This window comes from Tenebrio molitor, chromosome 4 (assembly GCF_963966145.1).
Source record: "Tenebrio molitor chromosome 4, icTenMoli1.1, whole genome shotgun sequence".
Lineage (NCBI taxonomy): Eukaryota > Metazoa > Arthropoda > Insecta > Coleoptera > Tenebrionidae > Tenebrio > Tenebrio molitor.
In genome coordinates, this window is record NC_091049.1 from 27846173 (window position 1) to 27871669 (window position 25497).

The 25497-nt window shown below is 37.7% G+C and overlaps 1 protein-coding gene across 1 annotated transcript in view; it reads left to right on the forward strand.

The window, feature by feature from the left end:
- Positions 1 to 8204: 8204 nt before the first annotated feature.
- LOC138127863 (ly6/PLAUR domain-containing protein 6B-like) overlaps positions 8205 to 25497 on the forward strand; it is a 161443-nt gene continuing 144150 nt past the window's right edge. The window contains exon 1 of the mRNA XM_069043941.1: positions 8205 to 8471. The gene's annotated coding sequence lies outside the window, so the exon portion shown is untranslated. The remainder of the gene's footprint in view (positions 8472 to 25497) is intronic.

A 25497-nucleotide genomic window follows, 5' to 3' on the forward strand; every position in this document is an offset into this window, starting at 1 on the left:
AAAATATAAAGAAAAAACAGAACAAAAGAATCATTTTACACAAAAATTTAACTACGATAGAGAAATGGGAAGTAGCGAATTTAGAGTGGAGAAACAAAAAGAAAAGCAGAAAAGGAACCAAAAAAAACAAGGTGCCAAAAAGAAAGGTTAAAAGAAGAGAAAGTTGGAGTGTATAAAAGAAGACACATTGTTGGTATCTCTTGTTATTATCTTAATCTTAAATCTGGATTAAAAGCAGTATAGAATTGGTTGTACTTTTGCTAGAAGTGGAGAAAAAGAAGAAGAAGAAGAAGAAGAAGAAGAAGAAGAAGATTGCAAGAAGAAGAAGAAGAAGAAGAAGAAGAAGAAGAAGAAGAAGAAGAAGAAGAAGAAGAAGAAGAAGAAGAAGAAGAAGAAGAAGAAGAAGAACGAAGAAGAGTGATAGCATAGGTGATAGAGAGTAATTAGAGAAGTGCTCCACTAATGCACCCTGGGAAACGAAGATGATAAGATACCTAGTTATGAAAGTGAAAAGAAAACAGTAAAGAAAGAAGAAACAATATAGTCAAATAGAAAACAGCAAAAAGAAGGGTTGGAAAGAAAGGAAAACACAAACAGGGAAAAAAGAAAAGAATAAGAAACATTTCGAAATAAGTCGGAATAAAGCAGTATAGAATTTGTTATAGATACTTTTGCTAGAAGTGAAGAAAAAGAAGAAGTGGAAGAAGAATAAGAAGCGTAGCATAGGTGATAGAACTCAGAAATTAGAGAAGTGCTCCAGTGATGCATACTGGGAAACGAAGGATATAAGACAGTTGTGAAAGTGAAAAGAAAACAGTAAAGAAAGAAAAAAACAATATAGTTAGATAGAAAATAGCAAAAAGAAAGGAAAACACAAACAGGGACGAAAGAAAAGAATAAGAAACATTCCAAAATAAGCCGGATTAAAAGCAGTATAGAATTTGTTATGCTTTTTTGCTAGAAGTGAAGAAAAAGAAGATGTAGAAGAAGAGTGCGAGTGCGTGCTAATTCACGTATTGTCCCTCCACCCTGCGGCAGCTCCTCCGCGCGTTTGTTTTTTTCTCACTTCCGCCCCCGGCCTAATCGCCTGTGAAATCCGTAAAAGGTCGCCGCCACCGACCGGCCAGCTCGCCGGAAAATTCTCCATGCTCGAATTGAGACGAGAGGGCCTATTGAAATTCATAATGCATAATGATCATCTCTGTTTATATTTTGTGGCGGCCGGTGGCGGTCGCTTCCGGTCTCGCCGCCGGCGGGGACGGGGATTTCGTGGTCGATATATAGGTGATAGACAAGTGCTCCAGCGATGCAGCAGGTAAAGAAAGAAGAAACAATATGTCTAGATAGAAAACAGCAAAAACAAGGGTTGGAAACAAAGGAAAACATAAACAGAGAAGAAAGAAAAGAATAAGAAACATTCCGGGATATTTTTGTTTTGTGATCGTGAAAATAGAATAAAATAAAAACAGCTCGAAATTCAAAAAGATGAAAATGTTCAGTTACATTTTTTTTTCTAGTTTTTTTTTATGTCCATTAATACTACTAATTTTTTCCTAGCGAATAAAAGAAACGATTATAAAGAGAAAATGACAATGTAAGGTGGCAGAGCAAAAATAGATATTTGCAGAAAATAAACAAAATATAAAATAGAATAAAAATGCAGTACTTACATACTTGCATATTGTACGTTGCATTTTATTTATTAAAAATGAATAATACTATGTAGTAAATTGAAGTAAGTTTTTCCTTACTACAGCAACGGAAAAATGGACGACAAAGATAGAAAAAAATATTTAAAAAAATACTTTTAGTTGTACGACAAAGGAAGAAATGTGTCATTTTCTCACAAGGGAGGAAATGACACTTTACTCCCGAGGTGTACATCTACTTTTTTCCCTGCTACATTCAACTCAAACGAAATTTTCCCAAAATTAAAGAATCAAAGTAAGCACACTTGCCGTTCCCAAGGTTCTGTTTCGTAACAATTCATTTTATCCTCGCTGATTCTGTCCCGTTTTTAGTAGTGTTTTAATCATGGATTCCGGTAGTGAACAAATGCTTCCCCAAGATATCTTCAGGCTAAGACGGCATCGTTGGATTTATTAATTACCAAAAAAAAAAGATAAAGTTATATTCAATGTGAAGAACAACGCTGGCGGTAAAGAAAATATGTTGGAATCAGTTTTTAGTGTTATTATAATTAATTAAAGTGTGATTTTTTTCGAGAAATGTCAATTTGACGTTTGTACTTTTACTCCCTACAGCTCCTGTCAATATTGACAGTTAATTAAACAATTCCTTAAATATTTGCACACCAGACGGCAAAATGCTAATACATAGTTATGTAGCACTTGAGCAACATATGCAAATCTTGTAATCTCTTTGTTTTAACAATCCAAACGCGAACCTTCTCGGCCAGCCGCCACGTATAGGCAACCGCCCATACGCCGCCGCAGCACCAGTTGCCTGCCCCAACCATTCCTGACCACCCCTCGCGTGCTAATTCACGTATTGTCCCTCCACCCTGCCGCAGCTCCTCCGCGCGTTTTTTTTTCTCACTTCCGCCCCCGGCCTAATCGCCTGTGAAATCTGTAAAAGGTCGCCGCCACCGACCGGCCAGCTCGCCGGAAAATTCTCCATGCTCGAATTGAGACGAGAGGACCTATTGAAATTCATAATGCATAATGATCGTCTCTGTTTATATTTTGTGGCGGCCGGTGGCGGTCGCTTCCGGTCTCGCCGCCGGCGGGGACGGGGATTTCGTGGTCGATTTGTCGGAGAAAATCACCCACTTGACGAGAAAATCTAGGGTAGATGGAATAAGGAAATGTCGAATAAAGGAAGTGGAAAAGTTGGGGCCCCGAAGATTATGTGGGGGTATTTATTTATGACCTGTGTACAAGGGTTGTTCATGGTTTATTGTCCCTGACGGTTGTTATTGTTTAAACAATTTTTAATGTCAATTTTTTTTCTAAAAAACACAATAAATGTGTTTGAAATCTTCTTGGCGTTGCTTTCTTGAGCAATTATGACGAGAAGTTATCTTTGAGTAAAGTTTCGGCGTGTCACTGTTTATTTCAAGAGTCATTATAAATGCAGAACTTCTTGGAAGTTCAAAAACAAATGGAGAAATCCTAACTTGATAATCGATTAAATGCTGTTGGCATTATTTCTCTCAGACAGTTTTAAATGAAATGCTGTGATAAAAAGTTAACTGAGCTCATTTTTAGAACAGATAAAAAATGTTTTTGTTTGTCTTTCCAAGTCCAACAATTTAGTGTAGATCATTGGGATTAGGCGCAGAGCACTCCAGAGCCACCTCTGAATATAAGAAACGTCAATTAATTTCAGTGCTGACAAAAACAACACGACACGATGCAACAATTTCTGCGGTCAAAAATAAAAACCAAGTTTGCAAAAACGCAATCGCGCTGAAATCCAACACCCAAACACTCTGACACATTACCACTCACGCCGACAACGTAACCAAACAAAAAACACCCAGATAAAATTCTTGCAAAGCAGGGATTTATGGAAACGACGTCGGCGACCATTTAATTTCGGATTAAAAATCGAAGAGGTATCATTAGCCGCTTAAACTGCAGAACAAGCTCCATTAATTCAATTTACGCAAATGGATTTGCACACGCAACTCGCCTCCTCTTAATTTACATCTAGCGTTGTTTGCGTTTGGAAAATGAGCCGGATTCCGACAAGAGCACACTTCTGTTCCGAAGAAAAACCACGCGAAGCAATCAAATCTTCATTATGTTCGGAGAAAAAAACTAGACGTTTCTGGTAAAATTATAAAACTATGTGAATGTTGGTGTCGGATTAAAAAAGATGATTGATTCGGTCATTTGCGGTGGGCAATGACCTTTCAAATGGGATTTTAAGAGGTTATTAGATGGAGGAATTAATACGGCGGGTGGGCAACCAGTTATACACCGGTGCAGCGTGGATGCCGTGTGAACCCACGCATCGTCTTGTTTACCTCGATTAGAATATAGAATTTAACAATGTTTCAACAACGGAGGAAGTTGAGTTCACTGCCGACAAACCTTGCGTGCAAAACTGTCGCTTGTGATCGAATTTCCTGTTCCATTTTTCCCCAGCGATAAATAAAGAGTAAATCCGAGGTGAGAACGTTTGAGAATTACCCTCGGCGAGTATTTTACGTAAACCTCTATTGACTATGACATTTTACACCATTTACACCCTCCTTTATTCGCCTGTTTACCGGATGGGGTCGTGTAATTTTCCTTTGTTATTTTTATGAAAATCCCTTTGTCGCGGATGATATATGGAAGTTTTAATTGACTATAAAGGGGTTTTAAATCGATAATTAATATAGTGAAATCGGTTTTGCATTCATTTGGATAAATTTATGTAACACTTGTTGAACGAGAGCAAAATTCGTCTGGAAGCGAGCTTTTTAACAAAGCTCGCAAATAAATGTCTTCTTCGTGCTAATTTAAAAATTTCCTGGACATGCAATTCCGTTTGTTCTGCTGATTCCGGACAAATGCGAGCAAATTGTAATTTTAACAAGTTTTGGGAGAAATGAGCGAAGTGGATATTGTGCGTAATTAAAAGGAAAATTTTTTTCAGGGTGATAAATCAGGAGGAGAAAGTGGTGGACATCATGTGCGCTTCTGGAAATCGACAATATTAAATTTTGTTTTGGCCAAACCTCGTAAATCATCAGCGAATTTATGTTTTGATTCGTTCCAAAATAAAAACAGATTTGTCGTCGATCCTGAAAGCATTTCCATCCCCGGCGCGCTTCCCCTTTGAAAAAAAAACTGGCAAAGTGTTTCGCCGATAATTTATTTCCATCAGTCTCGTTCGCTTCTAATTAGTTAAATATTTATCCTCAATTAGGATGCCGTTCCCTTTAAAAAAACATTTTTCTTGGTAACGGACTTGAAAGAAACATTTAAAAATTTTCCAGATCAGATAATATTCAGATTTTAATATTTTTATAAATGTTTGTTAAAAATTCAAAATTAGTGTTTCGCCTTGAAAAAGGACAGAAATAGTTTGGAATAAAAAGAAGATAACGAGATATGAATTGTGAAATAATTAAAAAAAATAAAAAAACGCATCCAAAACAAATGAATAAGAATTGAAAAAAGGAAGAGAAAATAAAGAATACAGGATGAAAACAATGAGTTAAGAACACTGTATAAGTTTTCAAAGGAAAATCTCTTAGAATAACGGATTTGGTTAAATCAGAATATTTTTCAATTTTTCAAATTTTCATAAAAAATAAAACTTCTCCAATCGAAGTAAACCGAGGAGTCCTGGGTAATGGGGCCATTTTGACTCGAGTGGTGTGGTCAGTTTTCCGCTATTCCGACAGGTAAAATAGGAATCGACAAGAAACGAATTTTCAGAAACCAAGGAGGTACTTTGAGGGTTTGTTACAATTAAACTAGAAGAGATAGCTGGAAAGCAATGGCAGCAGCGAATTGGCTAGTGTCTTCTGTACAAGTGTGAATTTTTTGGTGATTTTTTGAGTACACATAAGTTTGTGGTGAGCGGTCAAAAGAGATGATGTCTGGAAAGGAACGAATTTTCAGAAACTAAGGAGGTATTTTGAGGGTTCGTTCCAATGGAACTAGAAGAGGTAGCTGGAAAACAACGGTAGCAACGAATTGGCAATTGTTTTCTGCACATGTGTGAATTTTTTGGGAATTTTTTGAGTAGTTATAAGTTCGTTGTGAGCGGTCAAAAGAGATGGTGTCTGGAAAGGTGAGAAAAGTCACAGGTCTGTCTAAGAAAATATGTATTTCTTACCATAATTCAAATATAACTTCCATTCGGACTTCATTTTCGTCTTTTTCGCGTCGACTTACGTCAGTGTGTCAAATTTCAACGAAAAATCTCCGCTTATAAGGATTTAGTCATTTAGGCGTCAGGGAAATTTTTGAAAAAATAATAATTTTTCAAATTAAGTGGATTGTCAATTTCTGGGTAATGGGGCCATTTTGAGTCGATTGGTGTAATCAGTTTTTCAATACCTCGCTTGGTAAAGTAGGAATTTACTATGATACTAATTTTAAAAAACCATGGGGGAAATTTGAGGTTTGGTCACGACCGAACCAGCACGGCTAGATTGAAAAGAGTTACAGAAAGCGATTTCCAGGTCCTTTCTGAATAAGTGTGAAATTTTTGAGAATTTTTGGAGTCCTCGTAAGCTCGAGGTGAGCCGTCAAAAGGTGTGGGGTCCGGAAAGGGACAAAAAGGAAAAAATTGATTTGTCACCGTAGTTCAAATTTGAGTTCATTTGGGTACTTTTCAGGCTGAAATACGTCAACGTGGCAAATTTCACAGGACCATCTCGGCGGATAACAGATTTCGTAATTCTGATGGAAATCGATTTTTTCGAGACAGGAAATGTTTTGAAAAAAATAAAAATTTACCGATTGAAGTGTGTTTTCGTTTTTTGGGTAACGGGGCCATTCTGAGTAGATTAGTACAGTCAGGCTTTCGACACTGTGCCCGATAAAGTAGGAATGGACCGTCACACTAATTTTTAGAAATCATGGAGTCGATTTGAAGCTTTGTAATCATGGAAATAGCCTGGCAATGTCAAAAATATTGATAGGGGTGGGTTTTCAGTTCTCTTATAGGCAGGTGTAATTTTTTTGGGAATTTATCTAGCTCTCATAAGGACATGGAGACCAGTGAAAGGGAGTGGTGTCTGGAAAGGTAAGAAAAATCACAATTCGGTCAAAAGAAATATTTCTTGCCGTAATTCAAATACAACTTCCAATCCGGCTTCATTTTCGTCTTTTTCACGTCGACATACGTCAATGTGTTAAATTTCAACGAAAAATTTCCGCCTATAAGGAATTTAGTCATTTAGGCGTTGGAAAATTTTTTGAAAAAATAAAAATATTCCAAATAAAGTGGGTTATCAATTTCTGGGTAATAGGGCCATTTTGAGTCGATTGGTGTAGTCAGTTTTTCGATACCTTGCTTGGTAAATTTGGAATTCACTGTGACACTAATTTTCAGAAACCATGGGGGCAATTTGAGGTTTAGTCACGATCGAACCAGCACCGCTAGATTGAAAAGAGTTACAGAAAGCGATTTCCAGTTCCTTTCTGAATAAGTGTGAAATTTTTGAGAATTTTTGGAGTCCTCATAAGTTCAAGGTGAGCGATCAAAAGGTGTGGTGACAGGAAAGGGACAAAAAGGAAAAAATTGATTTGTCACCGTATTTCAAATCTGAATTCATTGGGGTACTTTTTAGGATAAAATACGTCATTGTGGCAAATTTCACAGCACCATCTCGGCGTTGTGTAAATAAAAATACTTGTTATGAATTCTGACAGCAAGATTTTACCACTTTTCAAAATGGGAAATATGAAAGTAGAAAATTTGAATTTTTCTGTAAAATATATTTGCAAATTTAGATTTCTACTTCAAATACTGAATTATTTGATAAATCATCTTAAATGGCCATTTTTGACGAAGTGTTTGCACGATATACATTTTTTAACAATTACTTTTTTGCAAATTGTAGTAATCTGTACGATTTTAAAATATTTTTAATTAAAATTTACGCATAAACTTCACTATCAATATAAGAGACGGCACGGTATTCAGGTCGGATTTATTTATCGTTACGGATACTCCTATCGAATAATAATAATTCCATTAAAAAATCTATGTATATTGTCGTTTATTTTTCTAGAGGCGTTGAAGGTCGCGGCCACCCATCCAAACACTGACCACATTCGTCGTAGCTTAACCCCACCGATCAAATAATGACGATCTTTTCACAGTATTATTATTCCAGTTATTATTATTAAATATATATGTTTGAATTGAAACGGTTGAATTTTTTTTATTATTTATTCCTGGTGGAGAAAATGAGTGAAAGAAAATTCCAGTTTTCCCCGATAATTTATTCGCGTCGGGCCGTCCGCATCTAATTAGCGAAATATTTATCCCAATTAGGGGGCGCTCCCCAAGAAAAATATTTGCGTTGGTAATGGATGAGTCTGGGAAAAACGCGAATTTCCATCCGAAAATCCGTCCACAACAATAATTAAAACATCAAAAGCGATATTTCAGAACGGTCCTGAAAGGCAATCAGGCGATTGTCCTTTTTTTCGGTCGTTTGTATTCGCCGCTTTTCGTCCGATTCCGATTTTCCCAGGGCTTCTGGATATTGCGAACGCTTTTCGTGTGTGTACAGTGCGAGAGGAACGTCAAGTGGAGGCGATGGAAAGCTCGTCGCATAAGTAATCGCAGTGGGCGAGCTTTTTCCATGTTTTCTTCGGCGATGGACGGTGGCCGCGCACCGGTCATGTGAAAAACAATGTGACTGAGTCGTGCCGACTGAACCAGTGATCCAAGGAATTGAGATTTTCTTTTAGTTGAGCGATAGTTAACATCCCACACTTTACCCATCGATGGACAAGCTTATTCTTCACTCAAAAGATGTTTGAGAGGTGAGTGGTGTCGCTTGTCCCGAACCGACGCTTTTCCTCCGGGAATCGATGGCGCCCGGAAAAATACACATTTTCGCCTGCCATTGTTAACGGCGACGTTATCGCCGATTTATTGGGTTTTGTGCAGGTATAAATTTTTTCTCTTGCGCCACTCCGGCACGCTCTCTTGGACATGATTAAATTGGAGCGACGGCAGGAAATTTATTTTCACTTCTGCTCGGATGATAAACTCGAAACACGGACCGGCCGCATCGGGAAAATGGGAAATCATAATTCGGATAATGGAAATTTGCGACCGGAAAAAAATTCGCACCACTGCGGTTTGCACGGACCGGATAATTCCGGTTTGATGCTATTTTGTTCGGCCCGGAGTGCATTTGGGGCAAATTGAGTGGCACGTTTAGGGACAATTTTTTTTTTTTGCTTCATTTCAGAATCACTTCGCCGATGTTAATTAGTTGCAAAATATTATTGACTTATTTCTCCAGAAATTCTGGCTTGAAAATATTTCTGATAAATATTATGATTCCGACGAGGCGAAAGGTGAGCGCTATTCGTTAATTAAAAATACTTAAAATTGGAGAATCTGTTTATTTTTTAATTAGGACAATTAACAAGGAATTCTTTTCTCAATACTAATTGTTACTTTGCCTTTTAATCACCACAAAATATTGCAAAAATGAGTTTTTTTTTCGAACCTACAGGGTGAGCGTAACTCAACTCTATTAAAAGAAAAGGAAAGACGATAGAAAAAATCTGAAAAGATGTTCTTAAATGGGATTGATTAAGGTCCATTTTAAATCAAACTTGCATATTTTAATTTTTCCATATTTGGAAACTGAAGTAATGACGTCATAGATTTTTTTTTCCCAGAAACACCTATATTTTGGCGTATTTAAAAAGAGCAAATTTTTCTGAACACATCTTGTAAAGAAAAAAATTTGCTATCTTGTTCAAATCGTGACGATTGCGAATTTTTGATAATACTTTTTTTTTACAAATTTGTTTATAATTTTTTAACGGGAAAAGATAGCAAATTTTTTTCTTTACAAAATTTGTTCAGAAATATTTGCTCTTTTTAAATATGCCAAAATATAGGTGTTTCTGGGAAAAAAAATTCGATGAATAGAGCTGACACATCGAGTTTCGCTCACTGTGTACGTACTTGTGGCAAACCATTTTTTTATTATTTTTTTTTATGTTATCTGTGACGACATTTTATTAATTAATTACGCTCTACAATAGGATTACAAAAATAGTCCACTAATAAATATCAAAATATGTTTTTTTTTTTGTGTGGGCTAGATTTGACCTACATATTTTGAAATTATCGAAAACCTATTTACAAATGTTTGTAGTCCTTCAAAATATTGAAGTTTCAACTTAAATTGACTCTTGATTTGTTTGAACTATAATAATAACAAACGGTGAAATGATTTTCAAAAAATTCTTTCAGTTTCAAAATTTTCCCGTTCCAGAAAACTTTTCATAAAATTTGACAGACGAACTTATTTTGAGGCAAAAAAACACAAACATAATTTTGAGTACGGTGTCAAATTTTTTTTGTGACCGTCTTTTGACTCTTCATCCCTTTCCAAACACCACCTCCTTTGATGGACCGCGCTTATGAAAGCTCAATAAAATCTCAAAAAATTCACACTAATATAGAAAAGAATTAGAAATGCGCCTCTATCGCTATTTTTGAGATTGTCGCGTTAGGTGCATCGTGAGGAAGCTTCAAATTGCCCTCAAAATTTCTGAAAATTAATGTCACGCTCGATTCCTACCCCGTCGAGCAAAATATTGAAAAACTGACTACACTAATCGATCCAAAATGGCCCCGTTACCCAAAAAATGACGACAATCCATTTTGATTGTGGAATTTTTATTTTTTTAGAATTTTTCGAAAATTTCCAGTAATATCGATTTCCACCAAAATGACCCAAAAATCCGTTATCCGTTCAGATTTTGCGGGGAAATTTGACTCACTGACGTACTTTAGTGTTGAAAATACGACAATGAGGTCCAATTTGGAGTATGGCAACAAATTAATTTTTTCTGATCGACTTTTTACATTTTGTCCCTCCGTGGACACCACCCCATTTGACCGATCACCACGAATTAATGGGGGTTTCAAAAATTCCAAAAAATTTCACACTTATGTAGAAAAGAACGGGAAATCCGCTTCTGGGACTGTTTTTAACATAGCCTTGCTGGTTCGATTGTGACAAAGCCTCAAAAAGCCTCCATGGTTCCTGAGAAATAGCGTTACGGTCGATTCTGGAGAAGACTCCACCTGGTCGGAATATCGAAAAATTGATTGCACCGATGGACTTAAAATAGCGCTATTATCTATAAATCTACGATCCACGTGATTCGGAGGACTTTAATTTTTTTATGAAAATGTCACTAATTTTCATTTCTGCGTAAAATGATGAAGAAAAAAAAGGATTGGTATAAAAATGAACAAGGATTCTTCCTCTGTCAGGATTTTCCGCCTAATTGTTTTCGTGATGAAGCCTCAAATTGCCACCACGCTTTATGAAAATTTTTATTAGTTTTAAAAGTATTATTGCCTTAAATCTAGAAATTCTCGCTTGAAAATATATAGTTCTAAAAATTATTCCGATGAGGGGTAAGGAGAGAACTATTGATTAATTAATAGTTATTTACATTAGAGTGCGGTTGATGTATTTTACAGCGCGACAACTAGGTTTCAGGCACGAGGCAAAGCCGAGTCCCTGATTAGCTGGAGCGATATCTACCGCACAACATTTGTATTAGATTTTTCGGCTGACCAAATGTTTTATTTTGCACTTTTGCAGATTTTTATGAAATAACAAACGTCAAATTTTTTGACATTCCGAGTTGCTAACCGATAGGTTGTATTTTCCCTATTATTTATTATCTATTTTTCATAATGTCGCAACAATATTTAAAAAATCGAAGCTTTTTCGAAAGTACAATGAGGATATTAAAATTGTAGATATAACTATTTTTAATATTTTAAATATTTAAAATAAAATAAATCCTGTAAAATTGATTTGAATCGTAATATAAAAATGACAATAGACTTGGAATAATGTTTGTTTGAGAACAAATCCCTGAGATATACCGTGATAGAGGATTCTCTCATGGCCTGTGACCTTGGAAATATCTGCGCGAAGGCGGGGCAATAAACCGGTGAAAAGTCTGTAATTGAAAACTGAGAACGTCGACTGCGCAGTTTGCGTAGATATGACTCATAGCCCATGAGAAAATCCAAGACCTCTACCTACATATAGTTTCGTCAAATATCTAGTAATAATATAAGCAATAATTTTTCAACTTTCTTCTTTTCGTCTTCAAATCCTTATCCTTGATCTCTACATATTATTGTTATTGTTGTTTTTTATCGTCTCTTTAATCTTTGATAAGAAAGTTTATTAATTTTCTTGCTGGTCTTTAAAAGTATTTAAAAAATTTAGACTTTCTAATTCTCGCCAAGGATTTACCAATATTACCTTCGACATTTCTTTTTTAATTATTTTTTCTGTTCCATTTCCAAATTACAAATCGTCGGCTTTCTTTAGAAACCGTGTATGTCTAATTATCAAAATTTTTCTGGAAAACTTTTAAGTTCTTATTTTTTATGTTAGCTTTTTGGATTAAGGTGCAAAAAATGTGCATTAAAGTTTTGTATAGTATTTAATCAAAAGAGTCTGCTGATTGTATTATGAAACATTTAAATAATTATTTAAATAAATTAATAATCAAAATGGGACTTACAGGGTTTCTAAAGAAAGTCAACGAAATTTTTCTCTTTTTCTCTTTAACTGTAGTGTCAGCACTCTGTTTCGTATTTCTTCCTCTGTTTTTTGTTTTGTTTTTACACCTTCATAATTTATTTTACAAAAAATGTATTTACCCCTTTCATTCTTCATTCGCGAATATATTTTATTTTTTATTTATCATTATTCAGTTTATTCTACTACTTGTCCTTCCTATGATGTTGTAATTCCATTTACTATTTGAAATTTCTCTAAATTATTAAAAAAAATCCTACCCATTCCTCTTCTTTTTTTCTATTTCTTTAATTTCATATTTCAGTTAAGTATTTATCTTTTTTATTCATCTTTTCTGATAATACTACTTTATTTTCCACTAACTATTATATTTTTCCTTTGTATCATTTTTCACTCTTATCTATTATTTCAATTTTTTCAAAATTATTTTTAAAATTTGTTTAGTACATTCCTCTTCTTTCATTCTACCTCATGTATTTTACGTTTTTATCGATTTTTTTCCTGTTTTCTTTTTTCAAATTACAGCTTTGATAAAATCCCAAATTATTATTGCATTTGACATTTCCTCGAGTGAGACTTTTAATATTTAGATAATAAATAAATAACTATGTTTAAAAATTTACCACAGATTCCGATTCGGTTCTACCCAAAGCAAGATTAACGGCTTAGAATGCATGGTATTTCAGAGGGATTTCTGGAGTGGAAATACAGAATTAAAGAGGTAAAAGCCCACCGGGTACGGATCAAGAAGTTTATTAAGAAATTTATAATTTGGGATTTATGAAGCGGTAGATTTTAAATCTTTGGGAGTAACTTGTTTAATTTATAATCAAAGCTCTCGCTGACCCTCTCCAGGAACGTGATTATCATACAGCTTGTTTTGGATTAATTAATTTTCAAAAATAAAATTTAACTGCCTTCCATAATTCCAAACATGTTTTTCACCAAGAAATCAATTCCTAAATGTTTTACCTTCACACAAGAGACGAGATAAGAATCATCAATGAAAGTATTGCTTCTGGAGCGACCACAAATTGACGCTCCTCGACGTCTTTCGTCTGGAGGGTGTCACAAGACACTAGTGGATGTGAGCTGGTTTTGAATCGCTGCATGTCCATATCTTTTCTCCAAGGAACACGAAGCTCGTATCAGTTTATTTGATTTGTGAAATCTGATATCGTTACGTCCTCGCCAAGAAACCCAAACAGATCTTGAAATAAAATCGTGAAAAAATAATTTTATCGCCGAAACATTTTCAGTTTCAATTAAACCTCGTTAAATATTTATCTTGGTTTTTTCGTGGGTCAAGCTTTTACGGCTTAAAAATATGTCTCCGGTGTATTTCGCCACCAACAAATGCAGATCTTGTGACTAAAATGCCTGTTTAACATTCTTGTCCATTCATTTAAAGTCCTCGCTGTCAGAGTCAGCGATGTCAGTTGAACAAAAAGGGTTCTACACGGTGAGTCAAAATGTGTGACGTGATGTAGTGTGGATGAGTACGACGTCATAAAAAGGTGTCGAGATTTCAATTCAGTTTTTTGTTGATAATAATAATTTGTCTGACCAGGGAGGCCACAATGTGTCAATGACTCATTTCTCCATTAATGGGTGGCGCGACTTTATTTTGTGCTTTGCGCCTGAGCAAAGATACTTGATATTGGTGGTAGCGTCCCCGACCGCGAGCCCCCAAGGAACGAATAATGAATGCGGGCTAGGCGATCACATACAAGAGCAGCAGTTCTTGAGGATCAACGAAGCAATAAGAAAAAATGTGGTTGACGAGTTGAAATCGAAACGGGGAAAAGATTCGAAATTCGGGGCAATGTGACATGAAAACGGAGATAAATAACGAAAACATTGACGCAATCAGTTTCGCAATACAAAAGGGAAAGACGTCGAAAGTTTTCGTTTCAGATAGGGCACCCACATTCTGCGGCCGGCATTCAGGATGTTACTCATTTAATTCGGCACTCTCATTCAAAGGACAAAGGACGACACCGACACAAAACCGCTAATTTCCTTTGAGCGTCGATTTTTCCACCCCCTGTATATTACAAGACGGCGAAACGAAGAGGTGGAGATAAACCGGAAATAAAAAAGCGCATTTTGCGAAATGAAATTATTTCGAAACGTCGGCGATATGGAAACGAATCTCGCCGCCCCCGCCCGCTCCTTCAATTTGCCGCCGAACTTCCATAATAGAAAATTTATTTAAACAGCAAACAAGAACGCCTTAAAAGGGTGTAAAATATGGCCGGCCGGGATTAATCCCGGATCCTGGAGGGATTGGGTTGCGTCGGCGGCGGTGTTTCTTCGTTTGTCGTTTGATCATCACCTGCGAACGAGGGACGGCTTCATCGCTGGTTTTTTCTTGATTATGTAAACACCGAAGGAGCCGGAGAAAAAACGTGTTAAATTGTCCATGAATACAAAACGGGACGAACTAGACAGTAAAACCGTTTCCTCGGAGATATCCTTTGGTCCCAGGACGGACGTAAAAAGGTAATGGCGACGGGTTCGAAGACGAACGGGATGATGGCGGCCAGGGACGGATCAGGATTTTCACATCCGCTACGGCATCTCAAGAACGGAGACGATCTGCAACATCATCTCCCAGATGCAAAAGACAAAGCATCCAGCTGAAGCCCTCTTTTAAATATTTGTTAGGCACCCTTAATGAAAACGGTAATTTGGCGTGCTCACAGGCGGACGAAAAGTAACTCTTTTTCGGACGCACTTTGTCGGACGCACTTTTTCGGACGCATTTTTTCGGACGCACTTTTTCGGACGCATTTTTTCGGACGCACTTTTTCGGACGCTGTTGGTCCCTTTAGTAGGTTGGCAATAAAACCGACAAAAAGTGTCTTTTGTCCTCGCCTGTTTCAGCCTCGGCTGCGCCTCGGCCAGAAAACCCAAACTCGGACACTTTCTGACCTTGATACACAAATAACTATTAGAGAAAGATAACTCTGGCGCCCTCCTCTAACAAACTATTTACGAAAAACCTCTAGTAAAATTTTTCTCGGTGTTCTTTACTTTCTTGTGTGTTTTTTTGTAAGCTTTGTATTTTTTATCAGTTCCTTTGTTCCCTCAGTCCTCACCGTCATCATTGGTGCTCCGAGTCCGGCCCTGGCGGCACACCACGCATCAGCTTAACCCCGCAAAAAAGATTAGAAACACGTTAAAAGGATGTAGGAGACGGAGCTTAATAGATTGGCAAAGTTCCGAAGCGGTTCGCTTCTCCCTAACACCCCGGCTTAAAAAAATACGTCGGGGTCGGGCGGGAAGTCCACGCAACTTCCAGAATAAACAAGTGATCGCTCGGGGAAAAAAATTAATTGCCAGAATAAATAGAGGAGGATTGTGTGGGAATTTTTGCCGGCAGGAGACAAATGGACTTGTTTCGAACGGAATTAGCGGTTTCGTGTCGGAATTATCCTTTGTCGAGGGCGGAGCGAAAGGAGTCGAATTACATGCGAACATCCTGAATGTCAACCGCAGGAAGCTATTTTTACCTTGGCGGATTAATTGGCGCCGCTCCTGTTTTGGTTTCATTAAGGCGGACTTGCAGCTTTTTCATCCGGACCAAATTAAAATCGAGAACGTGTTCACTTTGTGATGTCAGCTGGGACAAATACTTTGCAAAGTCGGCGTGTTTGCTTTTGAAGCCAGGTTAATGAGATCCGAAAGATAATCAAATTAAATTCGAATGGCAAAGTTTCATCTCCCAAAAGAAATATTCCATTTGTCTTTGACCTTTCTGACCAAAAAAGTGTTATTCTGTTTTTGAAGCTCGAGAAAATGGAAATTCAGAGAGCTACAACTGTTTTTACCTCTATCTGTATTCATGTATGTTTGTTCGTTTTGGATAAACTCGAGAACCGCTTGACCAATTTCCAAAATTCTTTCACTGTTGGATAGCCTGATCCTTCAGGAGTGATATCCCCAAGTATTGTCACGCTAACACTGGAGGGGGCGGCGCAGCTTACTAAAATGTTGCGCGACGCGCTAGTTGTTTTTATATAATAATTCTATTTGTCCCTATTTGACCTTTCTGGCCATTCTCATTTTTGAGGCTCGTGAAAATCGCAATTCAGAAAGTTACAACCGTTTTTACCTATACATATTTGTATTCGTGTATGTTTACACGTTTTGGATAAACTCGAGAACCGCTCGACCGATTTTCAAAATTCTTTCACTGTTGGATAGCCTGATCCTTCAGGAGAGCCATCGGCGAGTATCGTCACGCTACCGCCCCAGGGGGCGGCGCAGCTCACCAAAATGTTGCGCGGCGCGTTTTTATATAATTGGCAGCAACAATGAAAAATCCCTTTCTGAGCTCACTTTGGGGTGTCTTTCGCCGAACTCGCCCCAGTTAGGGTTACATTCCGTAATATCGCGAAAGCTCTTTCATCTCGTGAGTCGTTCCCAGCGAGATTTATTCGTCTCGGGTTCAGTTAAAACTGGTGAGGACCGCACATAAAACTCGGGGATTGTTTTCGTTTGAAATAGTTTGGAAATTATTTCTTGCAAATCTACGCAACTATTGCCTGTTCCCAAGTTGGCAACAATGTTCTCTCGGAGCTTAGCACCGAATTCTCGACGTTTGCCCTGCTTGCATAGCTGAACTTTTGTCCTCTCGATTGGATTCGCTAATTGAATTTTCTCGCTTGTTTTACTGTCGCAAAAGATTGCAAATCAAAAGGTGATGAAATATTCTGACGAAATAAGATTGGAGAGCCTTCTGATGGCAAATTAAGGATTTTTTTTGACGACTCAATTCGCCAAAATGGAGTGAGTTGAAAGGTTTTGGTGGGAACGGTGAGGACAAGGAGGATTATAAGTTAAGAGATAAAATAAAAGAGAATGCAGGAGGATGTGGGTAAAGTAGAAATCTATTAATCAAGTGAGAATTTCTCTTCTGGATACTTGTGTAACAATTTGGTTATTGTGTTTTGCGTTTCGTTTCGTCACGATATGACGTCAGGGAGCGCCGCAATAACCATAAATCTGTGTCCAGTACATTGCGGTATAGTGAGCTCGCCTCGATCATGTGAAAAGTGCATTTTTAGCCGAATGAAAGTGTAGAAATCTGTTGCTTTAGCTGTTCTTGGTAGAAAAAACAAATGGTCATCTATTAAGTTCCACTTTGTCGCCACCCCCGCCGCGGCGACTTTAATTAAAAGAAAGTCCATCGCGTTAGCAATTAGGCGGCGGCACAGAGCAACAGATAAATCAACCTCAATTTCCCCGCCGCCCAAAATAATAACGGCTCTCGCCGCCTCCTCGCGTCTAATTCACAAAAGTCAATGCCGCCACCGCCGGAGAATTTTAAGCAGCGTCGACCCATCGGGGGAAATTAAATTTGGGTCGTTTCCCGATGACGCGGAATTAATAACGTGCTGAAACTGTCAACTGTAAAAGCGCAACCAATCACACGTCTCCTCCTAATTATATCCGAGCGCGACGTACTTCTGCCACCCGACCTAATTACGCCGCCCCCGGACCGGGACGTTCGACAGCTTCGCGTTTTTCACCCCGATCACTAAAAATCTTCCACCGGTAATAATGACAACTATGCTTAATCAAACTGGTAGATTGTAGTAGAGGTGTTGGATTCTCTCATGGGCTGTGACCTCGGGAATATCTCCGCGAAGCGGAGCGATAAACCAGTAAAAAATCTGTAAATGAAAATTGAAAACGTCGACTGCGCCGTTTGCGTAGATATGACTCATAGCCCATGAGAAAATCCAAAACTTCTAATAGCCGTACGCATTGATTAATCCGGCCTGAATGCCGTGCCGTTGGACTTATGGCACAATAGAAGGTATCCAAAAAAATTGTTTCGGGATCAGTGAAAACACATTTCGCATTTGTAGTTCGTGAAAATTTCAGTAGGAATTTCCTGAAAAATTGAAAATCCTAAGAATGTCATTTAAAATTAATGGGGATGTGGATTTTACACCGACTTCTGGGATTTATAAATATTTGATGTCCTACGTCCTTTAACATTAATAAAAAGGACATTTGCAAGGCGATTGTCGAGAGGCAAAATCAATGAATCGAGATTTTAAAAAAATGGAGAAATATTCTGTCGAGTGGAAGAAAAAACACTAGGAATAATTTATTTTTGCTGAAAAATGAAATTGTTCGTCTCCAGATCCGTGTTTGCCAAGAGAGCCTTCTTCAGTCGTGATTTCAGTTGATTAAGTGAAAGCCCAATTTAAATTTGTGTAAATACTTTTAGGTAAAAGTAAAATCTGATGTAAAAAATAATTTTGTTGACAGGTGCATGAGCGAGACTCGTTCGGATTATTTGCGCAGCGTGAAAATTAGTTGGAGATTAAATGTAAAAATAATTGTTAGCGGGGGGGCGTCGGCGCAGAGCACGATCTCGCCACCCTCTTTTTCTAGGGGAACCCCGCGACCGCAAATCCCGGGATTTTTCCAATCCGGTTTCCCATCGCATCGTCCCGCTTCGGCGGCGTGTTTACAACGAGGAATTAGAGGACTCAGGATATAAATCTAAATTAAAAGGCACTAGCCGGCCGAGCGGAAGGATCTCGCCTCCCTCCGCAAATGTTTCATTCAAGGCGCCTTTATTAAAACGTAGCGATCAATCCGGGCCTCGAGTTTTGTACTTTTCGTTATCTCCCTCTCGTCCTTTTCCCACTCGACGCCGCTCCCAAATTGAAATATTCCAGGATCGATGGCGCGATCGATGATCGTCGCCGAGGGGCGCTCTAAAACTTGAAAAACTGCAAGGGTAATGAAAACGTACGACGCTTTACGGGGGCGGGGGCGTGACCCGACAGACGGTTCCGCTGTTTGTCCACTTTTTCAGGGGTGGCTTCGTTAAATATTCATCAAAGGGACTGGCATGATCTTGTTGTGGCGTAGTTTTGTTCTGGGGTGTTGAGACGAAGATCAAAAACGCCGACGGAGCCAGTTTTGTCGAGCTGGCGCAGCCGGTGACACGGCATTCAGGCCGTATCGTAAAAAATTCTCGGGGCAATTAAGAAATTTCTGTCATGTAGAATTAGGACTAAACGCTTTAATTTAAGTCTTGGTTTGTAGTTCTGGTGTACCGCAGGGTTCTGTTTTTGAACCGTTGCTGTTTACCGTATATGATTTGATATTTAAGGAAATGTACTTATCTGTGCAGCCAAATGACGTTATAAGAGATTTATTTCATGTTTTCCGCTGGATCGTAGAAGAAAACTGAGAGATGTTAGATTTTACATGAGTTCGTGCATGACTCTGGTCTGTTGACTGTAACGAATTATTGTCGCTGAACTTTCCTGTGCCAAGACTCCAACAAACACGATTTATTGCTCTTGTTGTCCTTGCAACAAATTAAATCTCTCATGTGGAGACTGACAAATGGAAAACGTCATTCAAAAGTCTCGTGGAATTATTTCCAATGAACTGAAGGAAACTAAATTACCAATTATTCTTTTATGAGATGGTTTCATATTTACATTTATTGTACGTACTTTTATCTTCCTTCTCACAAACTTCTTCTAAGAACGTTTTAATTTTAATAAATTTGGAAAAGTGCACTTTTTATGCACACGAATTTTTCAATATGAAACAATTGAACCAGATCAAATCTGAAAAGTGTGTTTGATGGATTTAAATAAGACGAATCGAATAAAAAAATCGCCATGGCTCTGGATCTATGACAGATCGAGAAAATTGCATTTATGTGATTCGCAAAAATGGTGGATGCGCCGGGATATTTTTAAAATAAAAATAAAAATGTCTTCGCTATGGCTTGAGTTAAATCAAAACTGAAAACCTAGTTTTGTAGCTTTGAGTGGAAGGAATCGAATGCAATAAACTGTTTTGTTCTATCTCTAGTAATGATCGAGAAATCTGCATTTCTGTAGCTTGCAAAAATGATACATTTACCTAATATGTATTAATTTTTTGGTTGAAATAAACATACTCGTATCTCCCTTAGGGCGTGACCTAGATCCTGTCTTAAAATTGCATTTTGTAGACTTAATCGTGAGGAATCGAAGGAAGAAAGAAATATCAAAAAGGTAGAAACGCAGGGCTATGATATTTTATGATATATTTCTTGAACTATATTAAATTTAAAAACTGTGTTTTATAGATTTAATCATGCTGTATTACATAAAGAGGGCTTTTTAACACCATCTCCAAAATTGCTGTAAAAAATTTAAAAAATAACGAAGCTGATACATTTTTTTGGATTTTATATCTCACAAAAATGGTAGATGCGCCGGGATAGCTTTCAGTGTGATATTTTATGATATCTTCCTAATGGTTTGACTACCTCAAAACAAAAATTGTATTTTATTCTTCTCATTCAGCTTCATTAAATGACGAAAAATAGAATTATAACTCTATTTCTTCCAGAAAGAAAAAAATTGAAAAACTATATTTTTTCGTGGAAATTATGGTATTTTTCTCAAAATTCGAACTACATAGATCAAATCTGAAAAGTGTGTATGATGGACTTAACTAAGACGAATCGAATAAAAAAATCGCCATGGCTCTGGGTCTCTGACAGATCGAGAAAATTGCATTTATGTAATTTGCAAAAATGGTGGATGCACCGGGATATTTTTAAAATAGAAATAAAAATGTCTTCGTTATGGCTAGAGTTAAATCAAAACTGAAAACCTAGCTTTGTAGCTTTGAGTGGAAGGAATCGAATGCAATAAACTGTTTCGTTCTATCTCTAGTAATGATCGAGAAATCTGCATTTGTCTAGCTTGCAAAAATGATACATTTACCTAATATGTATTAATTTTTTGGTTGAAATAAACATACTCGTATCTTCCTTAGGGCTTGACCTAGATCCTATCTTAAAATTGCATTTTGTAGACTTAATCATGAGGAATGGAAGAAAGAAAGAAATATCAAAAAGGTAGAAACGCCGGGCTATGATATTTTATGATATATTTCTTGAACTATATTAAATTTAAAAACTGTGTTTTATAGATTTAATTATGCTCTATTACATAAAGAGGACTTTTTCACACCATCCCCAAAATCGCTGTAAAAAATTTTAAAAGTAACGAAGCGGATAAATTTTTTTGAATTTTATATCTCACAAAAATGGTGGAGGCGCCGGGATATCTTTCAGTGTGATATTTTATAATATCTTCTTAATGGTTAGACTACCTCAAAACAAAAATTGTATGTATTTTATTCCTCTCATTCAGCTTTATTAAATGACGGAAAATATATCTCTATTTCTTCCAGAAAGAAAAAAATTGATGTAAGATATTCTTTTTCGTGGAAATTATGCTATTTTTCTCACGGTTCGAACGACATAGATCAAATCTGAAAGGTGTGTATGATGGACTTAACTAAGACGAATCGAACAAAAAAAATGCCATGGGTCTGGGTCTCTGAAAAGTTGAGAAAATTACATTCATTGAATTCGCAAAAATGGTGGATGCGCCGGGATATTTTTAAAATAAAAATAATCGTATCTTTGCTACGGTTTGAGTTAAATCAAAATTGAAAGTACAGTTTTGTAGAGTTTATTGTGACGAATGAAACTGAAGAAATGGTATATCTCTATCAGTTATACCAACAGAGAATTGAATTTATTATTGCACCAAAATGGTGAAGGCGCCGGGTAATTTTTTCAGTATGATGTTTTGTGATATCTTCCTTAAGGTTTGATACCTTTTTATTTAAATTTTCTCCAATGGAAACAACCATATCTGCCTCACGGTTTGAGCAAAATCGTGTCTAAAAGCTGTGTTTTGTGAAGGAAGCACATGATTCTTCTGTAATATCGGCCAAGAACTGAATTTATATGTCTCACAAAAATGGTGGAGGCGCCGGGCTTGTTTTCAATATGATATCCTATGATATTTTTCTTATGGTTCGACCCAGATCTAATCTCAAATTGAATTTTATTGGTTTAGTTATGCCCAATTAGACGAAACACTCCTTAACACTGTCTCTAACATTGCTCGAAAAAGAATAAAACACAATAAAGCTGACGGAAAAATATGTTTCTTCGGAAACGATGATATTTTCCGCACGGTTTGAGCTAAATCAAATCTGAAAACTGTGCGACAACTAGAAATCCTGCCACAAAACATAGATTAATTCGCAAACAACTAGATTTATTTTTATTTTTATTGCCTTCGACAGATGAATAAAATAACGATTAGAGTGCTCGATATTTACAGGTGATAATTCTCTTCATTGTCAAGCATTTATTTTTGATCAAATGAGTTTTTTGTTTTTCTCCTGGCACTGATGCTTCTTAATTGGGTTTTTTTAACGAAAAGCTCGTTTTCATTAATAACTGCTGTAATTATTTTTTGTAATTAAGAACATGTCAGCAAATGAAAACATGATACTGACGAAGTAAAAGCAAAGATAAAATTTAAAAAGTCTCGTACGGTTGGGGTCCTCGCCTTGGGCTCGGACGCCCAACTTCCGTACTCGTGATTAAATGCACTACTTTGCTCACTTGTATTGAAAATAGCTATTAATGGTAAGGATCGACATTAAAAAATAAATTAGCAAGAGCCCCCACTACCTTCCCCTCGATTTTTTTTTAATGTAACCCTCCGCTTCACACTGTAAATAAGCCGAAATTTATTCGCCGTGCACGCCACGGTTGGCCTCCGCTCACTTCCTTTATTTACGATTCATCTCGAAAAAAGCCATCGAATTAATTCGCAACTGCGAGCCTGTTTATCACCGCACATTAATTAACACGATCCAGACGCCAGCCGGAATTACAAAATGGCCGAGCGTCATTGTAAAAGTATGCAACCAGTCATCCACGCGACGTAACGAGTTGCATCATTAACATGGCCCCCGTTCCATATTTTCCGGATTGCTTCACAAATTAACCCGTCCGTCTTGTTTATTGCCGCCGTATTCCGTTTAATTTTCCGGCAAATTTAAAAAAATACCCGTTCCTTAACCCTCCCATAAAAGTAATTCCCTCGCAACCGCCACCGCCGACATAAAACACACTTGCGGCGAACCGCCGCGTGTCCACCTCCGCCTCTCTGCTTATATTAATGACCCTTAAAATATTGTTTATGAATGTAAGCTCGATAAACAAAGGGCCGGATACGCTTGCGGTAATGAACAGGGTGTAGTGCGGTCACTTGCCGAGGGGCGGCAGCGAAAAAAAACAAACACTTGATAAATTGATCCGGCCTGAATACCGTGGTACCGAGACTCATGATACGCATCCCAGGATTAATAAAAGAAAATCTCCAAAATGTTCGCCGAAAATAAATCTACTAGAAATCCTGCCACGTATTATCGATTTAAATCTGCACAGGACTAGATTTATTCTTCATTTTTATTGGCTTCGACGTATGAATAAAATAATCATTAATATGCCGTATATGTGCATGATGATCCTTTCAGGAATAGGATATTACAGTCGTATTTTTAAAATCTACGTATCCTCGTACGCGATTGCAAGGAATGTTTTCTAAAGGATTGGGGTGTTAAAATGTGAAAGGTCTCGAGAAAGGAAAGCTTTGAGCTCCTGCAAGATTTACAACAAGATTAGAGCTGCCCCCACCGAAATAATAATAATAATAATGTTGATTGTCATTCGAGAAGTTAAGCAACGCTGGCTCTGATTCGGTTGGAGCCCGCCACAACCATCCCGTCCGGCTGGCAATAATCCCCCCGCCGCCCCCGGGCGGATTTTTGCGTGTCCCGACCTGAGCGCCGCCTCCGCACAACATTCCGGTCGAATTCCGGCGCGACTGTTTCGAATAGATCAGGGCGGCTTAGACGCGAACGGTCACGGAATTCCGTAATAATGGAAGTATCGGCGGCGGCGGGATGTAACTCGCGTCGCGACGCCCTACGCCGCCTGAATGTTGATACGCGCCAAATGAGACGCTTTACTTGTTACGGAACGTGTTCGCTACAATTACCGACACGCGAGACCCTGACTCTCTTACGGGGGCGGCGGCGCTGGCATACAGATGAGAGACAGCAGCGGGCCTAGGGCTGAACGCTGAGGGACGCCGGTGCGGCTCGGTCGGCGACGTCTGACACTTTGGTGGCGGCGATGGCCTAAACTGGAGGTGGTGATCGATACCGCACTGTACTGGGTGTCCCAACTCAAATAATAATAATAATTAAAGTTTGGACAATGTAAATATGCAAACCCCCGGAAAATATCTAAGAAATATTCTCTCTCCAGGAAATCTAATTTAACTTTTCTGATTAAAACGCAAAACTTCCACGTTTTGCGCAAGAGAAAAATATGTAATTTAATATTTCGTCTGGAAGGAGAGGACTGTCCGTTTTGGGGTTACGCCAATTCAGTAAATCCCCCAAACTGGCGGTGATAATAAAATAAAGATAACGATTTGCACGGTGACAGCTTGTAAACTGGCACTTCGAGCACGCAATCTCGTTAACTTTTTAATGGTGCGAAAGTTGGGCTGTCATCTCAGGTCCGGGCTTAGACCTGGAAGACGCCATCCAACTTTTTTCGGACGTCACAAGAAGTCACTTAAGGCAATTTGAGCGATCGACGTGTTCGCTCAATGTCGCCCGAACTTGGAAAGGGAGTTTTAGTGCGATTAGGAGTGCATTTGGTGCGCGTGGAGGGTGGTGCTGTGAAGAAACCAGGCTTCATCACTAAAAAATTTTATTCAGCAAACAGCTATAATATGCTCCTTTCTCGTTTTCTATAGAATATATCGTGTTCTACAAAGAAGGTACTAAAGGATTTTGCTCTATCTGCTAAAACCTTATTTTCAAAACAGGTTTTGTGTAAATAGAAAGAAGAGAAAATAAAATATCAAAAGAGTAGGAAATATAATAGCTATTTTCAATACAAGCGAGCAAAGTAGTGCATTTAATCACGAGTACAGAAGTTAGGCGTCTGAGCCGAAGGCGAGGTTACAAATTTAAATAAGTCAAAAATAAGACAAGCTTTAGTTACTAATATTCAAAAAGTATTTTAAAAACAGATTAAAAAACTTTCAGTACAATATATTTGGCGCCCTCTATCCACAAACTCTCAAAACATTCACTTTGCTCACTAGTGAGAAAATATTATTTCCTCACTAGTGATTCAATTGCCGTTTTTGCTAACTATTTTCAGTGAGCAAAAACCCCTAAAATGATTGGATAATTCTAAATACCTATCACAGTTTAGCAAAATCGTAGTTTTGTATAAATCTCAAAGCCTCCGATGTTGCAATTTTTGTGGAAATCTTTATCTTTAACACACCACAAAA